Here is a 10762-nt window from a genome sequence, read left to right as displayed (position 1 = left end):
GTACACTCTTTATAATTGTACCCTCAAAGGTACAGTATTGGTCTTTGCAGGGTCAGATTTGTTCCATCTGAAGTACAAAGTCGTTTCTAACAGCAATAAGTACTGATTTGTACCATTTATCCAGCCAAAGGGTACATTCAGTATTCTGTATCACTGTATTAATAAACTATATATATTTAAATTGCAAATGTTTTATTTGAAAGCCAGACAATTTTGGATTATCAAGTTTTTGAGCCATATTCAGTTGATGATAATGTTTAATATATTTATAATCTTTACTTGCACAAAAACCATGGGTACAAAAAAGGACTTTCACTGAAAGGTACTCTTTTGTACCTCAATATAAGGTACAGCCCCAGTGACAAGCTTTGTACTCTGTAGTTACTTTTCTTAGTGTGTATCAGTGTACAATGTCCACAATATGTCCACAAATTATGTTGATTAATCAAGATATTGTGATAATGACGAAGAATATCATCACACTGCCCATCCCTGACCGGTGTTTCTTTACTAGGTAGGCTATATTTCTGAGCAGCTTGTAATACAAGCATGTCAGAACTGCCTGTTGTTTTATTCGCAAACCTCCCGCCATAAAACACTCCTGCCTTTTATGTTCCCCCTCCAGCCGGGAGAGCGTTTCATTTTTTACAAAAAGCGATACCTGGGGAGGCCGGGTTTTTGTAAGTGAAGTTAAGCTGATAAATTAGCCCTCGTTTATTGGACAACAGTTTGAGGCAATGTCCAGGGGAGTCGTTGCACACCTTTTGAAGAAGCGGGCAGTTTAATTGGTGACGGTGTGTGTGTGTGTGTTGGGGGGCTTACGAGGGGAAGGAAACGTTTAAGCACGGGGCCGACGGCCTGTTGTGCAGCATGAAAATGGAAGAGACAGGCGCTTGATTTGACAGGAGGAGTCATATATAGATTTTTGTGTCCATTGTTTTGGCTTATTTGTGTGTGCTTTACTCAGTCAATCAAATATAATTGACACCGCTGGGCTCTGTTGTTTCTGGGATGACAGCAGTTAATGCCAGCGGAGGGGGGAGAGGGAGGGGAAAAAAAGGCTGGGAGGAAAGTTCTCCCGGTGAAGGATGGGGAAAGGTTTCTGCCAGACCTGTGACAATTTTTCACACTTCAACAGCATTAATTGATGTAATGGCAGCGATGATGGATGCTGATATATGCAACCTTTAAAAAAAAGTCATTATACCCCATCCGCTCATTGCTTTTCTCCACATCCTGTTTGCATCGTGCTGCTTTGTATACCCAGATAGCAAAAACAATGAATGAATGCTGAATTATTGCTACATTATTTTTTTTATATTAAAATTATGATGAAAAGTTAAATTTGCCTCCTTTGCATCAGTTTATTGCATGAAATTTTGATATTGAATTCATGTTTTTTGATATTTAAAGGCTTACAAATATAGCAAAAGTGTGTTGAATTAGCATTAATTTTTCCATCGCTAATAGGGCTGTGATTCGTCAAGAACTGGGTGATATTATATGCATTACGATACAGGGCTTACGATTCATTATATTGCAATATATCATTATATCAAAACACCATATAATTAAAAAACTATTCATTCATAACAGAGTGTATAACACTGCTATCTAGTGAGCAGAGTTTAAAGACAACACTACATGAACCACTGTTACTGTCTGTCTTTTCATGTAAATTAATAATTAAAAATTCATGCTGTTTTAAAAAAATATTTACAGTTTTGCACAAAAAAATGGAGCATTTTTTAAATATATAAATATATTTCCGTACACCCTTACACCATTGTTAATGTGTTGAATTAGCACTGATTTAATGTTATGGGTTAATATGTATTAAATATTGTAAATATTGTGTATATATTGTTTGTATTCTGTTCTTATTATTATTTGTGGAAAGCTCCTTTTGTCTGTAAACATTGTTAGTGTAGATTCAGAGCTCCAACCAATTAAAATGTCAGTATTTCAACACTAACCGATACTTATTATGTAATGTTAAAGTGTTAATTAAAGGTTGTTTAAAGGTTGTTTATTCATTATGTACATTAAAAGATGTAATGCAATCATAATTCAACTCTTATTCAATGTTTTTGCTCATATAATTATTATTTAACTCTCTGTTTCTACACTGCAAAACCCCGTTACAAGCTATAAGAATTAAATACAAACAATACATACATATTTAATGAAAATGTAAGTTTAATTCAAATCATATATGTATAAAATCAAAAAGTTGAGTCAATGTTGAATTAAGGTAAAATCGATAAATCAACCCTGATGCCAGTGATCAATACAAATTCAATGCATTAAACGATGGAAAATTCAGTTAAAATTAAGCATGACATTGGAAACATACATATACATATTCTTTTTTTGGTAATTTCTGTAAAATGATCAGTAAGTGAATGTTAATATATAAATAGTATAGCATAGAACTGTAACCCGTTATTTAATTTAATTCTATAGGTTTTGTATTTTTTTCATGCATGAAGCTATTGGCTTATTTAAGGTAATATTTAAAACAGTGTTATGGGAGGTCTGGAGGTGGATGTTGACTTGTGGTGATGGTGGTGGTGGTGGTGGTGGTGGTGGTGGTGGTGATGATGCTGCAGTGAAAGGCCAGAAGAGGGAAGCATTGCTGTGTAAAATCTCTATGGGAAAAACACTGAACATGATTTACTAATATAATTTTACTAAGTGTTGATTATTACAGATGAATCCAACCAAAACCAAAACCAAGTATTACTGAAACTGCTATAAATATTCATGATTTTTTTTGTGTGTTTCCAGCAAGCGAATTCTAAGTCATGACACAGAGCAACTCTGAACTTCTGAACATCTATTTCCTAAAAGGTGTCCTAAATATTGTCAGAATATCATTTACATCAGGTAAAAGATGCTACAAATAGATTTCTGAGTGATTTCATGAAGCAGAACCATTTCTGAACCACTATTGGATCGCTAAAGAGTATTGCAGAAATTTAGAGATTTGAGAGTCTGAAGAACAGAATTTACACCAAATGATGGATCTAGATCAAAATGTTCTCCATTCCTATGTGTACTTTAATCAGTGTGCAAGCCAAAATTAGTCTGCTAAAATTGGCAAAAACCTTTTAAAATTTAATTAAATCAGTAAAAAAGGCCAAACAATTTAATTAATTTAAACGAATAGTGTTTTTGAGGATGCCATCAAATCTCAATTATTTTTTTTCCTGTAAATTCAATTAAAGTGTACATGGTATTTAACTAAATAAGTAAGTAATTCTTATTATTATTATTTATGTGAGGCACCTTTTGTCTGTAAGCCTTGTAAGCCTTTAACCAAATACTAAATGCCAGAAATGTTCAATGTGTGTTCAACATCAGTGCATTTACATAATATATTTCCAGACAGATCTTAACAATGCCTTTAAATTACTGTGGTATATATAGCACTTCCATAAAATAAAATCTGTAATATGTCTTTAACAACTGTTTAGTTACAGTGTAAGTACTGGTTTACTGAAGTAAACATCGTTACAGATTAATTACAGTTGTACAGGTTATGTACACAGTTATTAGAGACACTTAATATACAGTTGGACTAGAGGCAGGATTTTCACTACTTTGGTCCTTGTGATAAAGAAATGCATTTATTTGACTGCTTTGGTCTTCACTACAGGTCCCCATGGCAAAATTTGTATGTAACTTCATATACAGTGGCATGGAAAAGTATTTGCTCCACCTTTACAAATTTCTTGTGTTTTTTAATTTTTTACATAATTGCATTTTTCAGATTATCAAACAAACTTTAATATCAGACAAATATAACCTGAGTAAATAACACTTTTAAAATGATGATTTCTTTTATTAGAGGAAAAAAAGGCAGACCGAAAGTATTCCAAAAGGGCATGGACAGCTCATCCAGGAGGTCACAAAAGAGCCCAGAACACCACTTAAAGAACTGCAGGTATCATTCGCCTCAATTAAAGTCAGTTTAAATGACTCAATAATAAGCAAGAGACTAGTTGAAAATGGTCTCCATGGGAGAATTCACAACGGCTCATCTTACATTTTTCCAAAAAAACATCTTGATGATCCAAAGAACTTTGGGTAAATATTCTTTGGACTGACTTTTTTGGTGGTAGGTGTGTGTCCCGTTACATCTGGTGTAAAACTAACACATCATTTTAGAAAAAGAACATCATACTGAACTTAAAACATGGTGGTGGTAGTGTGACGATCTGGGGCTGCTTTGCTGCCGGCCATCTGTTCATGACCTCAAGCTCAGGTGTACTTGGGTTCTGCAGCAGTACAATGATCCAAAGCTCACAAACAAGTTCACCACTAAACGGCTTTAAAAAACAAAATAAAATGTAAAAAAAAGTCCAAATCTCTTAATCCACATCACCTTGACATGAACATAGTGACTATGTTCAACCTTGCATACAAGATAACAGCTCACAGCGTATACAGATATGGGTGTTCTCAAGCTGTCCCACATCAAGATCAATTTATAGACGGATATTTTCTTTTTTTTTAAGAGAAAAAACTTTAATAAGAATTGTGCTTTTAAAATAAATAAAAAATAATGTACAGTATTTTCACTGCAGCTGACAAATACATATAAATATAGTGCGTACAGTATGTCCTCCACCATTACAAATGCAAATAGTTTTATATTATGTTTAAAATTATGGTACCACTTTAAAATAAGACTACCTTTATAAAGAGTTTATAAATGGTTTACAATTAGTTTATTAATTGTTACTAATTAGGTTATAAATGCCTTAAATATAATTAATAATCATTTATAACACATACGTAGAAAGGGCAACAATGACTTGTTGTTTGCCAAATAGTGAACCTACAGCCATCTATATTGTTGCCCTTTCTACTTATGTTTTATAACTGATTAATAATGATTTTTAATGCATTTGCAACCTAATTAGTAACAATTAATAAACTAATTGTAAACCATTTATATACACTTTATAAAGGTAGTCTTATTTTTCAATTTGGGTGTGATATTTTTTTCTCTTTTATGATAAAAAAAAAATACAAATACAACTATTTTGACTGTAATTTAACCCCTTAAATGCCTTGTCCCAAATAAACGCTACAGGTGTAGGTGATACAAAACCCTTTTTTTTGCAGTAAAATAGGTTATTCACATTCCGAGAAAATTAAGGGCTTTGAAATCTCCTACAGGACACTTGGAGAAGCGTCCTGTTTTCTCTCTACTCCAATAATAATTTCAGATCAGTAACAGGAATCAACCCAAATTCTGCATGATTAAAAATAGACATAAAAACTAGACAACCATAACAAAATGAAAGGTTTGGAGGACATGAACTGTTAAATTTGTATTTAGAAAAAATACTAATTTTAAAATTAAGTTTTTAAGTAGGAAAGTGCCTAAATGATTGTTATTCATAATAATGATAATAATTTGTTGCAGATTTTTTCTAAACCAATTTCTATTACAATTACATTTATTAGAATTTGTAGTAACATTTATTTTCAAGCAGGAAAGCTTTGTATGTAATTTAAATAGAAATATTCAAGATTTAGGTGTGTAATATCAGGCAGAAAATTGACAAAAATGCTGGCCTGTCCCTTTACCTCCTATATCTGGGCTTATAAACTGAAATAAATAAATAAATAAATAAAATTCAGTGTTTTCACAAAGTCAGTAAACAAGGTACACAGGTTTTTAACAAGCCCAGAAAAAGTATCAAAGTGTGTAATCCTGAGGGTAGAAATTCAGCCACTAACTAATGGGTAGAGCGAGAGATATAGGGAGAGAGAGAGAGAGAGAGAGAGAGAGAGAGAGAGAGTATCTTATTTCTGCAGCTTTGTGTCAGTCAATTCACTAAGTGTACACGTCTAGCCGTGTTCCTGTCTGTGGGAAAGATGCCCTCTGACCTGCTGTCAAAATACTTGCCCCGAGAAATAGTTCAGGAACAGACAGATGACAGCTATCATTCCTGCTGTTATATAACTCTATCCTGCATTCACTTTCTGCAGCCTGCTGGAACTAACAGTGCTGCTCTGAATAGCAGTACTACATCTGCCCCCGAGCCCCATCTAGTCTTTATTCCTTTACTCCTTCAACTATGACCTATAGAGAGAATATATACTGTGACTTCATCACTTTCAATAAACAGCACAATAAATTATAATAGCACTATAGTAATAACACAATAGTAATAACATAATGATAGCTCTTCTACTTATTATTCTTTTAATATTGTAATAAGATTGTAGTAAAACATTGCAGTCATAACATTGCAAAAAAGCAATAATAATAATAACATGCTACTAACAGTATTACTATACAAGAAGATTAACAGTATTAATAACACAATAATTACATCTTAGTAATAACATGGTAATTGTGCCACACTCTAAGAAATATAAGTACAGATTTGTACTTAAAAGAGTACAAAGCTTGTCGCTGGGGCTGTACCTTATATTGAGGTACAAAAAAGTACCTTTCAGTGAAAGTCCTTTTTTGTACCCATGGTTTTTGTGCCAATAAAGATTATAAAAATTATAAACATTATCATCAACTAAATATGTGTCGAGAACTTGATGATCCAAAATTGTCTGGTTTTTAAATAAAAAATATGCAATTAAAATATATATTGTGTATTAGTGCAGTGATACAGAATACTGAATGTACCTTTTGGCCGAATAAATGGTACAATTTTGTACTTATTGCTGTTCGGAATGACTTTGTACTTCAGAGGGAACAAATCTGACCCTGTAAAGACCAATATTGTACCTTTGAGGGTACAATTATGAAGAATGTACCCTTCAGTACAAAAAAGTACTCATATCGTACCTCTGTTTTTTAGAGTGCATAGTACTAAACACTAGTAATGTTGGTCTGTATTTCCTTTTTTATTTTATTTTGTCTAGTCTGTATAAAATGTCTTTCTATTGTTTAACTATTGTTTAACCACTATTTCTATTGTTCAATTTCTTTTGTTGTTTTTTGCTTTGCATGCACCAGTATTTCCTTCAGGAATGCATATCTAGTTATTATTAATTTGTAGTAACTAAATAGTAATTAAGTAGTAATTCTTATTATTCTAGCAAGTCTTTTTTTTTTAAATAAGTCGTAATATTAGATTTTACTCCATTTGATCTTTAGAATCAGAGTATGCTGTTTACATGACTACATGAATGATCAGATAACTGCAGAAATTCATTAATGATTGAATTATGAAGTACATAGTGTTAGTGTAGAGACTTAGTGTAAAAACAATCAAACATTAATTTTCCTTTCACTGCAAATTCAGCATATAGAATGTTGCATTGTCCAGAACTCATCTTAATCCCTGGCAAGAAAAACATCTCTCTATATTTTTAATTCAATAAACTACTGCATAACGTACTACATGCTTTAGTGAAGCAGCTCCTCAGTGGTGGTGTGACTGAACTGACTGAGCCTCATTTTTGTTGAATAACACAATCCTTCTCTACAGTGATTGCTCTTGCTGCTATCTGGCTCCAGCAGTGTGATTAGACCGTACCCCAACTATTTCTCATGATGTGTTTCAGTGCCATTCCTACCTTCCGTATAAATCTCTGTCACTGAGGAACGGCAGAAATGCTTTCAGAGAAAACACTGACAGTTTTCCAAATCAAACACGCGATTATTGAAATAAAGTCTGAAGAACGTAGATTTTTACCTCCCAGTGGGCTTTTCTTGCCCATGGGAAACACTAAAGTGAGTAACTGCTCTTATTCTTCTGAGGTTATTATAGAAAGGAATGAAAGGAATAAAATCTACAACATTTATTTTACGTTCCCAACAAGCAACTGCGTTTAGTAACTTTTATCCCCACTTTCATTCAACAGTATGGTGTATCTTATTTTTAGGTTTTTATTTTTATTAGTAGTATTTAATATATTTATTTTATTTTGCTTACTAAAAAACACAACCTTTTTTATCTAATTACTTTTACAAAAAAAAAAAAATAATTATTACTTGACACTAGTTAATACATTATTAAAAATTACTGAATATTAATGCTTAAGAATGGTGTAATTAATTGTTAGTTAATGTTGTAATTATTAATAATGTCTAACTAGTAAGGTAATTAGTGTTAGGTAATAATTAGTTCTTAGACTTTCTGTCGTAAGTAGTAGTAATTAATTTCCCGTTTTTGTTAAGTGTAACCAATTTGCTTGATATTAATGGTTTGTTAAAAAGTTAAGTTAAAAAGACATGCTGAGATTTTTTTACAATTTTTTTTACTGCATAAAAAATGTAAACTTGTTCTTTCTATTTAAAATAACTGTTAACAAAAGGAGAATCAGTACAAATTATTGCTAGAAATTAAAAGTACAAAAACATGTAGGGACCCTTTTCTATTTAGCCTTCTATTATATATATATATATATATATATATATATATATATATATATATATATATATATATATATATATATATATATATATATGATATGAATCTATTTATGAACAGTGTCAGTTCTCAGCACTCGTTTTAACACTGTAAGAATTCAGGCAGTACTCAGTACACATAGTACATTTTCAAAGTCACTCTGACATAAAGTCAGACAAGTCACTCTGACAGAAATCAATCAAATTTCACAATTAGTGCAGTAGTGGTGGGCGATATGGCCTTAAAATAAAATCACGATATTTCATGGTATTTTTGCAATAACGATTCTCTTAGCGATATGACAAAACACCATAATGTCATGATACTAATAATGAACTCTAAATATCTCCATATATCCAGGACTAAAGTAAAATAAATTATACTGGACAGGTATAATTGGTCTTTAGTAGATATATGATGGGAAATGAGAAGAGTGTGAATTTTCTTTTTTGCTAAAAACTTATTTAAAAATTATATTTTTATTGTAATTATAAAAATTATTTGCCATTTTTTTATTTTTTTTTAACTTCTGATAGGCATTGTAGAATACTACTGCTCTGATTCCACCTGGCCAGCATGAAATAAGCTCTACCATACATATTTCTCAATGAAAAGCATTAATAACGAGTCAGTTGTCATCCCTGGCCACTTACGCCACACAGCACAGCTGTGGTTTAAACCTAAATGTCAGCAATTTGGTTCGTCTCATCATGTGTGAACACTAAACTAAAAAAATAGCTGCTGTTTCTGTCTCTTGTGGCCTGTTGTAGAGAGGTAAATATCTCAAGCATGTTGACATTTTCCATTAACTATTATTCTGTTCCTTTTCCTTCAAAACATTTTACACTACACTACACTACAGTATATTACCCAGTGCTGCCCCTGCCGCTCACTGTTCGCCTCCCCTCTCTTTGTCTGCTTAGGCACGGCTGCCACTGGCACTGTGTCATTTATTCATTGGAATGCAATGGCTCCTTTAACCTATTCCATTGATCTCTGAGTATCTCCCATTAAAGGCAGCCAGCTCAGTCCGAGGGGAGGGAGCTAAGCAGGCTCGGGCTGCCAGCGGAAGCCCCCCTGCCGCGGCCTCTGGAGAGTGGCAGCAACAGAAGCACATCATTTAGGCCCGTGTTCCACAATTCACCTTATTTGCCGTAAATAGCAGTTCATTACAGCAAAGCCAGACATGGAGTGCGTTGTCATGGCTCAGTGGCACGGGGCAGCTCATTTGCAATTCTGCTGCTGGGCGGGACAGCAGCAGCACGAGGGAGGGAAAATCCCTCAGGGCCTGGCTATGGGCTCTCGAGCTGTTAGGACTGGATGTGACAATCATGCTTGGGGACTGCAAACATGTTTCCTTTCTTTGTCTTAAATCAGCTTTTGGAAGTAATTTTAATGATGACATCAGGTCTGAAACTGGACAGGTACAATCAACTCAAACTAAAGAAAAAAACTATAAAATTATTTTAAATATAAAGTATATATCATGCAATTTTATATATATATATATATATATATATATATATATATATACTATTGTCTAACTCATTCAGCTGCCGCTCAGCTGTATATTTCCCATAGTAATGCTACAACAGTAGAAAGGTGAATACTCCTCCGACGCATGTACACTCGGTTTTAATACATTAGCTCACAGATGCCTTGTGATGATCGTCATCATCCTAGGAAGGATGAGAGGAAACAGTGCCATCTACCCACCCAGAGAGAGCAAGGCCAATTGTGCTCTCTCAGGGCTCCGGCAGCTGATGGCTAGCTACATGACCAGGATTCGAACCAGCAATCTCGTGAGCATAGTGGCAGCGTTTTAGACTGCTGGACCACTTAGAGCCCATATTATACAACAGAATGACAAATACAAACAGCGCACTTCACAGACAAACATTTGATGCTTTTGACCAAGTTTCTGCTGAGAAGTAAAGAGGATATGGGCAATGAATCATATAGATTGGTTTAGGGTAAAATGTTATCTTCTACATTTTTTTTACTGTGGTGGTGATGCAATCCTATTGCACAGTGTACAACACACATATGCTGACATGCCAGTTGTCATGTGACATGGGCCATGTTCATGTACCATTAAAGCTAAAAGACACTGCACTGACCTGCAGGATACTGTATGTGTGTTTCCTCCTCCACTGAATCTTCTGCCAGGTTTCTGTCAGATTTGCTTGTCAATTTGCAGTATGGACTGTTTCACAATCATTACCAATCTCTGCACTGAGCTGTCAACTGTGGGTGGTAATATATTGCCTTCTATTATATACATGTGTATACACGTGTGACACAGTGGATCAAGGAATGTTAAATGCCCACACAACTTTATGAATGAAATGTCCCATTTATCT

The sequence above is a fragment of the Astyanax mexicanus genome, chromosome 12, assembly GCF_023375975.1.
Source record: "Astyanax mexicanus isolate ESR-SI-001 chromosome 12, AstMex3_surface, whole genome shotgun sequence".
In the NCBI taxonomy this organism is placed as follows: Eukaryota; Metazoa; Chordata; class Actinopteri; order Characiformes; family Acestrorhamphidae; genus Astyanax; species Astyanax mexicanus.
The sequence above is the reverse complement of the archived record's forward strand: the minus strand, read 5'-3'. Positions refer to the sequence as shown.